Genomic DNA, 12379 nt, shown 5'->3' with positions numbered 1-12379 from the left:
AGGATCCAAGCGATAACTCTTGCAAACTGTGAAATGTGTAGCGTAGATTATCTTCAGTTCAGCTCTTGTATATGTCTGAGTGAGGCTGTTCTTCCACCCCCTTTCTGTTCCAACTTCTATGAAACATGTCTGAACACACTTTGTCACCTGTGGGATTGTTGGTATGGACCGGTCGCCTAGATCAATGGTTCTCAAGATTTAGTGTGATTTATAATCACCTGGGGAACTTGTTAAAAACGCCTGCTCCCTGGACCCCACCCCAGAGCTTGACTCACTTAGTTAAGGCTGGACCCCAAAATTTGCATTATTTACAAGCACTTTGAATGATTCTGATATCAATGGTGTGCATCTGGTAGTTTTATTCTTTTTAAGATTTTTACTGACACAGAAATGTAAAACTTAGAAAACTGTTCACGAATAAGCCAGTTTGAGAAACTCTGGTATCCTCAGATTTGTATCATTTACAAATGAGTAAGCCTTGGATATCAGACAAATCCCTAATAAACATCTTGCATAGGAGAGTGTTAGTAGCCAAGGCTTTCTTTCAAATGGCTTTGACCTATTAAACAAATTTATTTTGAGGGACAGGATATTCTAGATGATGTTCTTAATGATTCCCAGAGCATTCTGGAAGCTGTGGACTATAGTGGAATGACATTTTCAGGTTGTACCCTCACTGTTGAAATCTGCAACCAGTGAGACAGTTGGAAAGGGGGAAAAAAACACGCTGGAAAACAGGAATTAAATTAGGAAACAAAGCTAATGTTTTTCCTTAAAGTAGCTATTGCTGTATGTTTATTAGTTTATAAAGTTAACCATCACACATTTGCCTAAAGAGAAGATAGCATTAACAAGTCAATACGCCCGACTTCTGAATGTGTCTTACTATCTATTATTTCTTCCTCAATTAATTTTTGTTGATAGCTTCTGGGGTGAAGCATAATAGCTGATTAGGATTACTTATAGCTTTACAGGGGATGCAGAGGCTTGCTGGCATTTATTTTGTGTTTTGGGGGCAAAGTGATTAAAATGTTAAGTGTCTTGGCATATAATTCAATAGTGGTCACGTGGTTGAGAGTTGAATTTAATATTACAGATTAACAACGTCCATTCTTTGTATTTTAGCATTCATATTTTACCATTCCATATTTATAATACATAAACTCCTTAAATAGAAAACATTCTCAATGGATTTTTTATTTTTACTTGAGAAGAATAGAATCATCGAGCATTTACATTTAATAAAGAATTGAGCACTAGAATAACCCTTACAATTTTATTAAAATTATTCTGTTTAAAAGTGCTGAGACTTATTTCTAAAATTTACTAGAAATGGAGAAAGTACAAATATCAATAAGGATATGTTTTAATACAATAAAACTTACATACTATGTACTGGTCCACCTTTAAGGCTATTCTTTATATAAGAATACAAAGAGAAAAAAGGCGAATATGGAATTCTGATGAATAGGAATGATTTTAAATGGTGTTAGCATGCCTAAACTTGCTCCCTCTCATGTATACATTTTTGTACATTTTGTGCTACATTTATACTTATCAATACTTTATTTCATTTTGCATCTGTGCCTTGCATGTAGACAGACCCCTGAAATGGTGTATACAAACTCAATAGGAAGAGAGCATCTGGAAGCCTTAATGAGCTGTAAACTTAAAGCTATTCTTAGAACCTAGAAACTCTTCAATGAATTTTTATTTCAGAAGAATAAGCTTGTTGCTTTTGAATTATGCATTCATCCCTGTATTTCTCTTATTTATGGTCCCCAGTAATGCTGTGGCTGAAGACTTCACATCCTGATTTCAAGAACTTGATATGCAATTCAGGTGCCCGACATTATTCTGAGCATAAAATAAGCCTCAACTAGTTATTGCCAGTGTTGTTAACATTTCACGAAGGCAGCAGATCAAGTGGAATAAATGAGGCCAAATGAGTGTGCATGTTTATTAGGGTGGCATTTGTAGGGTTTGCTCAAGCGTCAATATTCCTTCAATTTTCATGTTTGAGAGCAAAGTTCAGATGAGTTTAACCAGACTGATTCTCTATTATTTCTTTCTGGAGTCTCGTCCATAACGCTGACAACATGGCTGTGAATACAACTGCAAATTCTGTCTTTGTCTTGGCTAGCAGGTTGGAGTTATCATTGCTACCAGTAACTGGTAGCAGAATACCAGTTACTCATTCGCTCAAGGAGTCAGTACTCTGTTGACATTTGAGGTGGAATAGAGGTTCGGGGGGATCCAATCTCTTCAGCTTGGGATGAATTTACACACATATCTTACCTGAAGTAAGTTGCACCCTTTTCTCTGCACTGTGGCTAGAATTCTTGATAGCTGGTGGCCTTCAGTGATATAACTTACATACAGTAGAGTAATTTCAGGAAGTCCATAAATAAGATTAGCATAGAGGAAGTCCAAGTTAAGGTAGTGGAGACCAGAATGGGCATCCTAAGAACCTAGGCTAGAGTCACGGAATCTTTCTGACTTTCCATGGATTATTTCAGTATTTGCATAACACTCCCTTTAGCACTGTGTGGACATAGTAAATTAAGAATCTGAAGAACTGAGCTCTCATGCCAAATTGGCACTAATTCTAGGACTGTGTAAAAGGCATTTACTGGACCCAAGAACTACTTTTCTACAACTTATTGAAACAGCACCATGAGGGGGGTTACATTGAGAAGAATAAAGAATTCTCTGGGGCGATAGGGGCTTTATTTTTGGTAGTGAGAGGGAAAAGGAGAGAAGTTAGTATTCTAAGAAAGCAAGCAAATTCAATTGTAATTGTATCTTCATCTTGCTTTCTACTTTATGTTCCTTCTCCTTTCTATGTGGAAGAGCTCATTATTTCCTGATGAGAGTTAAATAGTAGGGTTTTCATTATTGCTTTTACTAAGTAGTAAGCGGTGATACATCTTCTAGTTTTATAGAACCCTAATATTATTGAACCATACAGAATTTTAGAATCAGTCCCTAATTTTATACATGAGGAAGCTGAATCCCTGAAGAAAAGTGACAGCTTAGTTCATTATTCAATGTCCATTCATTCATTTAGCAAAAACGTTAAGTGCTTGGCTTGCAATGTGCCCAGTGAGGCACTGTGCGGAGACAGAGAGGACTAAGACAGGATCCTTCATGGGATTCACAAGAAAGAATGAAGAGATTGCTATTACCAAGATGCAGGCAAGTTGCTGAGGGAGCTATGCAGCTATGCACCACTCATGAATTTGATGTTTCTTTTTCTCCCTGTCTGTGCTAGGGGGAAAAAAATAATAGAGGAGAGCCTTGGTCAAATCCAGAGGATTCCAAAGTAATTGCTTCTGAGATTTCCTATCAAACTATACAGCAGTGTGATTTTTACTCCAAATTTTCAATTCATGGAATATTACCATAATTAGATGGGGTTTTGTTTGCTTGTTTGTTGTTGTTGTTTTTTGAGAGGGAGTCTCCCTCTGTTGCCCAGGCGAGAGTGCAGTGGTGAGACCTCAGCTTACTGCAACCTCTACCTCTCAGGTTCAAGCAATTCTCTGCCTCAGCCTCCTGAGTAGCTGGGATTACAGGCACCCACCACCACGCCCAGCTAATTTTTGTATTTTTAGTAGAGACGGGGTTTCACCATCTTGGCCAGGCTGGTCTTGAACTCCTGACCTCGTGATCCACCTACCTCAGCCTCCCAGAGTGCTGGGATTACAGGCATGAGCCACCGCGCCTGGGCCTAGATAGGTATTTCTAATTAAAAAAATTACTTAGTTGTCTAACATTGTTCTTCTAAGAAAATTGCCATTCAGACACTATTGCTGATTTTCATCACCACAAAGATTAAGATTCATGAGTCATAAGAAAAAGTTTGCTTTCAATTTAAAAAAATAGCAAAAATACTGCAATAAAATGAATGAAAATATGGAGCCATCTGTGTCTTGAATGATAATGCCAAATGAGTGTTTATTGTAAACAATACAATTTATTCAAGTCCACTTTCAATAGAGAGTGCTTTAGTGTACATGCAAAAAAGGAAAATGAATTCTTTCTTCATTCACATACCTTATATGCTACACACACACACACACACAGAGAGTCATACAGGTGCATATGTGATATGTGCATATATATCTCTAATACTCATATGCAACACTTCCTGACAGGAAATGCAGTTAATTCCCAAACATCCACTATTGGAAATGTCACCTTTATCTGTCACCTGAAAGGCAGTTCAGGCCCTTGTTACCTCTGGTAACTGTTTTAATGCCATAGTCTCCTCCGATCACCAACCTGGTATTTGCCCATCTGTTCTAGTCTTTGCAGAGCCATAAGATTAGTTTTCCTAAAACATTACTTAAGTCACACTTTCTTGCTCAAAATTTCCCGAAGCTGTACACCTATAGAATATAGTCCCATAAACTCCATAGCAACATAGTAACTATAATTTTCCAACCTTCTCCCTCTTCAACATGAAAAAACCCTTCCACTCCAGCCAAGGAAATCAAATGCCATCCCCCTTTCCTACTAAAGTTTTCCTCTAGAAACCTGCACCAAGTCTCCCCACCTCTCCAGGCCTCACTGACAGATCAGGCCCACTAATCCCTCCCAGAGGCACGTGTTCTGTATCCTGTCTTTGGCACCCAGTAGCAAATGCAATATTTTTGTTAATCCATTTTTTTTCCCTCTTTTAATGAGTCCCTGAGCTCCTGGAGGGGCAACCGGATGATCTGGAGAAGGCTCTATTTAAAAAAAAATAATGTACAACATGAAAAGGATCTGATGTACAACATGAGGACTAGAGCTAAGAAGTGTCTTGTATTCAGGATTTTGCTAAATGAGTATATTATAGCTACACTTGCCACAAGTAGAGGGGTGTTGGGAGAAATGCATAACTATGTGAGATGATAGATATGCTAATTTGATCTACTATAATAACCATTTTACTATATATGTATCTTATGTTGTATGACTTATACATAAAATTTTAAAAATTAATATTTAATATTTTTATTTTTAATTTTTGTGGGTACATAGTATGTATATATATTTATGGGGGTACATTTGATGTTTTGCTACTGGCATGCAATGTGTAATAATCACATCATGGAAAACAGGAAATCCATCCTTCATTTATCCTTTGTGTTACAATTCAATTATACTTTATTTTAAAATGTGCAAATTATTTTGACTATAGTCACCCTGTTGTGCTATTAAATACTATGTCTTATTCACTCTATTCTTTTTGTGCCCATAAAAACATTTCTTAAATGTCTTAGTTACTCGGTCAGATCTTAAGATATTGTGAGACGACCAGGAGTTACTTATTTCACTTACAAATCAGGGAGCCCCCTCCGCTCCATTTCAGTGGAAAGCTTTATAGGTACTGGAGAGGACGGAGTAGCTGAGTTGCTGAAAGATGGGCGACTTCTCTTATCAACCATTAATTCAGATCTTCTCTATTAACATGACTTCAAAACACCACCAACTTGATTTTTATTTTCTTTCCAAAAAGAAAAAAAAAAAAAATACTGCAGTCCCTAGCCAATAAATAACTCACCTGAAGGTCAGGAACACCCCCTCCCTCCTTTCTCACAGGGGATGTCTGGGAAGGGAGAGGGGGCTGGAGAGGCCAGGCCATCGTCTAAGTGGAAATCAAGGGCTAAAGCTATTGGCATTGGCAGCTGTCTCCAGGCGTCGTCCGCGGAGCCTGACCCTGCGCCAGGGAGGAGGAGGTTGTGCCCATGTAACTGTCCTGAAGTACTGCGGTGGCCCCCTCCCCCGCGGCTGGGAGGGCAGGCAGGACGAGGTTGGCTTTCCTTGCGCGGTCTCTGGGCGTGGGCCCCCGCCGCAGCTCCGCGGAGCCTCGGTGTCTCCTGCAACAGGGGGCGGGGGGAGCCGCGGCGAGCAGCCCTGGGCTGCGGCTTCCTCCCCACGCCCGAGTCTCCTGCGCACCGCCGCCGAGGACGCGCGCCCGAGCCTGGTCCCCACGCCGCGGCGCGCCTGGGCTATCCGCTGATCCCAGGTAACTTTTCCGCCTCCCGGAGTGGGGGACTGCGAGGGGGTCTCGGCTTTACGAGGTGCGGAGGAAGAGCCCGAGGCCTGGGGCGAGGCGCACGGGCTGTGGGGCTGACGCGTGGCTCCGGCGCCGCGCGGTCTCCCGAATCCCGAGCCCCGCGCCTGGGGTCCCCAACCGCCCTCCCGCTCGCCGGGACCCTCGGCGGGCCGAGCCTGTGCGCCGCGCCCCCCGCCCGCTCCACCCGCCGCGCTGCAGCAGTGGCTGGGCCGGCGCGCAGAGCCTGAGTCCCGGCCTCCGGCCTGGGGGCCTCCCTGGGATCCCTGGCCGATGGGGCAACTCGGTCCCCGCGTCCCTTCTCCGCCAATTTTCGCAAATCCCCCGCCCGGGGCGCCATGTTTTAAGTTGCCCCACGGACTGGGGGCGAGCGCGGGCCGGCCCCTCCCCCGGGGAGGTGCGAGGGACAGGGGGCGACACTGCGGCGCCGCCCGGGCGGGTGGCGGCTGGCCGCTGGCGGGCCGCGGGAGGGGCCGTGCGCTCAGTGCGCGGCGGCTGCGGGCTCGTCCCGGGTGCAGGCGCGGGCGGGCGCGGCGCGGGGCCGGTAAGGTGCGCTCCGCACAAAGCATCCCCGCTGGGCAGCGGGGCCGGCCGCTTTTATATAACTTGCCTCGTTCCCCGAACTGGGGCAGCGGCCCCCGGCCGGTGGGGGAGGAGGAGGGAGCGTCCAAGCGGGGTTGCCCTGGGCCTGGGCACCTGCAGGGGCCCCTCGCCTCTGGCACCCGGGGGCGGGCCGGGGGCGCCTAGGTCGGCCTGTCGTGGCCCGGGGGCTCGGGGCGGCGCGACTCACCTGGCGCCCTGGGGGCTGCGATTCGCCTTGGGAGGTGTCTGCGAAGGCGGCTCTGCAGCGGTGGGGGTGGGGAGGCTGGGGCTTCGGACCGCTGGAGCTGGGGTGTCAGCCAGTTCCTGGCGGGTGTTTCCTGGTTGCTGCCGCAGGGGCTTGCTTTTTCGGGTTTCGCCTCTAATCTCGCCCGACTTCTTCCCCTTCTCCCCCACCCCCCCACGCCCGCGAAGTTCATGGCTTCTGCAATGCGGTGGGTGTGGTTACCTAGTAAATTGTAACTGTGGTCCCTTGCAATGAGAGTATTCTTCTCAATTTTCTTTCTATATTACGGATCTGAAGTTTCCTAGGGTTTTTCCTTTAGTTGCAGTCCAGGGTTAAAGTTGGTAGAGATTATTGCGGAACAGAACAAATAGAATGATAAAGGAAACATGTGGTATTAATTACTTGTGGAGGTTGGGCTGGGAGGTCCTGAGAGGGCCCGGCAGTCCTGCTAATGCAGTGCTTCCATTGCGTGTTTAAGTTGTTTCAGCTTTTTTACATTAGTCTTGCGGAATTGCTTTTGCAGATATCCTGCCTGTCCTTTTTGTTGGGGGGCGGGGGTTGCAATGGGAATTTTAAGCTCTCTGAGGTGGCCAGGTGTGCTGGAGTTTCTTTTGATAGCATTAACTTCTGTAGTACAGGAAGCGTCACACGAAGTGCTTAAAAACATTATTTTTGAAATTCACCCTGATTTTTAAAGTCTCAAGGAAACAAAAATGGTAAAATTCCACTTGATGTCTGTGAGCCATGGACGTAGTCCCAATTACAGCATATTAAGCAGAAAAGCCCTATTAAGAAAAGAGAGCAGCACATCAAGCTCCAGTGAACTCTGGGGACTGAGAGGTGATTTCTGTCTTGGCTCAGAGAGAGTGTTTAAAAAATGCATGTTAATTTTGGTATCAAACTTTAAAAACTTTAGTTGGAGTAACAAAATTAATGTGAGAGGGAATAAATACTAAATTGGAGAAGCGTGACTTCAATTTGTTAATTTGCAAGGCATTGATAGCTGAATGCTTAATACTATCTCATTTGCATTATGGTTTTCTGGTAGTTTAGAAAAGTAAACTATTAGAGGCACAACACTGCATCAAGTTTATTTAGTTAATACACTTTGGCCAAAATAAGTTTTTCAAAACAGATCATGTTTTGTGAATAATTCATCCATAACAAGAAGAGTAGCCACTTTAATTTGTAAACCCCTTTTAGGTGAAGGATTCGGGAGCTATAGGTCAAATGTCAGTGTCTCAGTGAGATATTTACATTTAATTTTTAAGACATTTCTTCTGCTTGAATGTGATTTAGGTTAAAAGCAATTTTTCATCAATTCTTATACAGTGCTTGGACTTTGGCCAACTTTGTGTTGAAATAAAAAGATCAGGATATTTTTAAACTTGATCGGATGCAATTTTATTTATAATTGTTTTTTAAGAACTGGTTGGTCAAATGCATTAAGGGGCCACCTAGGTAGAAGAGATGCCACTATCCATGCACTGAGAGATGTGTTGCTGTTACTTGTGAATCTTTTCTGGACTTACATGGTATATTAGATTAAGTGTGGCAGGAACTTGCTGTAAAAAGTGTTTTCTGTAAAATACTGTAAAAGTATTTTCTTCCATGTTGTATGATGTGCATTCATCTTTTAAGTTAGTGCTTTCCCTAAAATTCACAAACTAGAATTCATGTCCTCTCCAGTAAAGTAGAACTCCAAGAGTAGACTGAGGAATAAATGTTTTCTTCCTGTGAGAATTTGACTATATATAATGAAGAGAGGGACTTTTTTTTTTTTTTTTTTTTTTTGAGATGGAGTCCCACTGTGTCGCCCAGGCTGGAGTGCAATGGCGCAGTTTCGGCTCACTGCAACCTCTGACTCCTGGGTGCAAGCAATTCTCTTGCCTCGGCCTCCCGAGTAGCTGGGATTACAGGCGATCACCACCATGCCTGGCTAGTTTTTGTTTTTTTGTTTGTTTGTTTGTTTTTAATTAAGAGATACAGTGTTTCACTACGTTGGCCAGGCTGGTCTGGAACTCCTGACCTCAGGTTATGCGCCTGCTTCAGCCTCCCAAAGTGCTGGGATTACAGGCGTGAGCCACCGAGCCCGGCCGAGACAGGGTGCTTGAGTAATCTACCCTGGCCATCTTTAATTCCCATAGTCTCCTCTAAGTACCCCATCAGTTTTCTGTGGAATATAGACTCACCATTGAAACCCATGAATCAAATTTATCTTTAGCACCACTTCATTTAGAGAGATCCTTAATCGTGCGATCGCTGCGTCTATTTCTTTCAAAAGGCTAGCTGGCTGCTGATTTGTTGGGAATTCATCAGGCACTCAGGCGGGGGAGGGTTCTGCAGTTATTTGGTTTGCCTTGGCTGTGAGGAATTCTGTGCTCAGAAGCAAGGACTGGAGCAGTGAAGTCATTGTCCTGCCTGGTGTTGTGACATCACTATGGCTCAGAGGAAACAAGGGTGGGGCAGGCAAAACCAGACCATCTGAAGCATCTCGCTGGCTTTAAAACTTTGCCTGATCAATGACTGAGACTCTCCTTTCTCAAGTTGAACTGCATTGCGAGGTATTGTTTGGAGAATTAGAGGATATAAATGAATGTAAGACTACATGGGAAAATGTGTCTCCAAGAGGAAGGAAGGAGAGGTGTGTGTGTGTGTGTGTGTGTGTGTGTGTGTGTGTGTGTGTGTGTGTGTTGTGTGTGTGAAATAGTAGAAAGCATTGAATATTCCTTTTGTAGAGAAAAATACTGTAATTTTTTAGAAGGGCCATTTACAAAATTAAAGAACAAGAAAAATGAGTATATTTGTATTTATATATTGAGTCAACATATTTCTTACTGTTCTTTGTACTAAAAGAGCATTCTTTTTAAATTCTTGATTTAGGTTATTAGTAATTTTTAAAAAGTATGTGGTCTCTCTGAAGATGCAATTTACTTACTGGGTAGGCAATGTTCTCATTTATTTTTAAATGATGTGATTGCTGTTGGCAATTGGAAAAAATGGAAAAAGGTATTTCATAAGTGTAGAAGATATCTGCGGTGATTTGGAGTAATTGATTTCCATTTCCATTTTTGTTTTATGTACTAATTATTTTATAATTTAGCATTTTAATCCTAATTTAGAATTCTAGTACAGAGATGATCAGAGATATGTTTCACCCAAATTAGTGTTGAATAAATGATAAGACTGAAATTCAGAAACAATAAAGTACATTTCATGTTTTCCTTTCTGAATTTATAGTAATATCAGCATAAAAAATGAAGAACCACAGAATGGCTGCAGATGTTCCTTGTCTTTTCCATACCTCCTTGCTAAGATGACTGACAATTTTCATGTGAGTGTATTATGTATGTAGGAGCTCTGGGCAGTTCTTTCTTAACTGTATAGCAATTCCAGAGCAGAGTTTCAAAGCATAAAGAAGAAACAAATTGGGAAGAATGGCACAAGTAGAGAAGTTGAAATTAGATGCCAGAACTGCAGATTACTTGGTTGAAATGTCTTTGGTATTGCATTTTTAGTCCTTGCGACGATTGGTTAATTTGCATACTTTGGAATTGTAAGCTTCTATTAGCACCAAACCCCTAATTCTTTTGTAATTTGCAGTACAGAGAAAAAGCTGACAACTTAATTTTTAGATTGCTGACATTTTGATACGTTGTTCTTATAACGCTGCCTTACAAACTAAAAACAGAGAGAGAGAGAGAGAGAGAACGCAGAAAGGTCTATATTAGACCTAGAAAACAAATGCAATATTTAACCTGCCTTGAGTATATATTTTTCTCTCCAGTTATATTGGGTGGGTGCTTGATGAGGATAGGGAGTTATTTCTTTTGAGGTTTCTTTCCCAAACCGAATAGAGGTCTAGACATTTAAAGCATTCAGTAAGTACTTACTGAATTGTCTAAAAAGTGGGGCCATTTGTAACTTATGCTTTACTACCAAAAAAAAAAAAAAAAAAAAATCTTGGAGAAGGTTTAAAAAGCATTGCTGCTTTATTTAAAACTGAGAATTACCGGACTCATGTATGTAGTCATTATTTTTAATGGCATGGTCCTCTTCATAACAAGATTGTTACCTCTGTCAATAGCTCAAATTGGGTAGGTCCTAGAGGTTTTGCCATATCAGGGAAGAGAATTCTGCAGGTACCAAGAGAAAAGAAGAATGGTTTCTTTGAGGGAAGAACTGCAGGGGGTCGGCTTCCTTTCCTGCCAGCTCTAATTGGTGTCATGGAGGACATCAGTGTGGAGGGTGTCCTCTGAAGAGGGGAGGGATCAAATGGGAGGGTGACAAAAGCTGAAAAGGATTAGTGCTGAGAGATGATACTGATCTCCTAGCATTGAACTAAAGAGAGGAAAACTATTTTCTGTTTTAGCTCTCTCTTCTTCGGTCATTTTCGTACATGCCTGTGTTTACATCCTCAAATAGCGAGTTTCTTTGTATTTGATTCAAGCCCCAAATTTCATCATTTCTAAAAGAAAGTTATTTTTTCACATTTAACATCTCTGAAATTGGGATATGTCTTACATGGCTCTCAGCCATGTGACAGAGAAAAAGCTGGCAACTTAATTCATTGATTGTGAATATGCATCAAAAATTGGACATTGGATGTTAGTCTATTGGAGAAAATCCTGGAGACACTAATGGAGCACTCTTAAGTGATGCATTTCTAGTGCTTGTGGTGACTCAAGATGATATTGTGTGGAAAAGCATAGATAGCAGTAACTCTTAGTTGATGTACAATTTGGAAGAGTTGAATTCTGAATATGTAAGAATTTTTGGGAACACCTTGGCCTATCTATTTTGTTTATATTTTCTTTATGCGTTGAATAACTAAATCAATTTGAGTTCTTTAGATAAGAAGAAAATGAAAATTCCAGTTTCTAAAAATGTATGAGTCATAGCTTAATTGGCAGAGTGCTATATAACATAATGTTATCTCATAATCAGTGTCATGAATCTTATGAAATATGCTTTATTGTTTGGCTGTGCAATTTTTTTGAAATGTATTTTATAATATGTAGTGCTTATTTTACACTATCCATGTATCAGTGATTGTTTTTCTATGTATTATTGTTTCCTATAAAAGGATATGTGCATCCTTTTATAGGAAAAAATCTATTGAAAATTCTTCATTTCCCATTTTGACTTTCCATTTTGGCCTTGGGAAGATGACTGGATTTTGATAGAGAATCTCAATTAGTCATTGAGCAGACATTCCAGACAGGACATTCCAGAAGTCAAGAGACCTACCTTTAGCTGGAATATAGCCTGTACGCTGGGGAGTAACGGGAGATGCGCCTAAGGAGGGAGTGTGAGGTCTGATTGTGGAAGATTTTTGGATATGAGAGTAAGGGATATTTTGGACTTTGCTAGGTAGTGGGGAGTCATTGAAAGTGGTTGAGTAGGGAAGAATATTTTTTTCTCGTGATAAGTGTAGGATGAGTTGGAAGAATAGGAATCTGGAGACAGATGGTCTTTAGTTAATGGAG

General features: G+C 41.7%; 1 protein-coding gene across 31 annotated transcripts in view; it reads left to right on the top strand.

Moving 5' to 3' along the window:
- The first annotated feature begins 5860 nt into the window (after positions 1-5860).
- The window catches only part of LOC105478842 (erythrocyte membrane protein band 4.1 like 3), a 159855-nt gene continuing 153336 nt past the window's right edge, over positions 5861-12379 (top strand). For 8 of the 31 annotated variants that reach the window (XM_011736531.2, XM_011736525.2, XM_071085606.1 and 5 more), the window contains exon 1: positions 5864-6016. The gene's annotated coding sequence lies outside the window, so the exon portion shown is untranslated. Of the gene's footprint in view, positions 6017-9267; positions 9455-10130; positions 10225-12379 lie in introns of those variants that run through there. The other 23 variants (XM_071085611.1, XM_071085608.1, XM_071085610.1 and 20 more) reach the window with 7 other exon arrangements.

Source organism: Macaca nemestrina, chromosome 19 (genome assembly GCF_043159975.1).
Source record: "Macaca nemestrina isolate mMacNem1 chromosome 19, mMacNem.hap1, whole genome shotgun sequence".
NCBI lineage: Eukaryota > Metazoa > Chordata > Mammalia > Primates > Cercopithecidae > Macaca > Macaca nemestrina.
The sequence above is the reverse complement of the archived record's forward strand: the minus strand, read 5'-3'. Positions and strand labels throughout refer to the sequence as shown.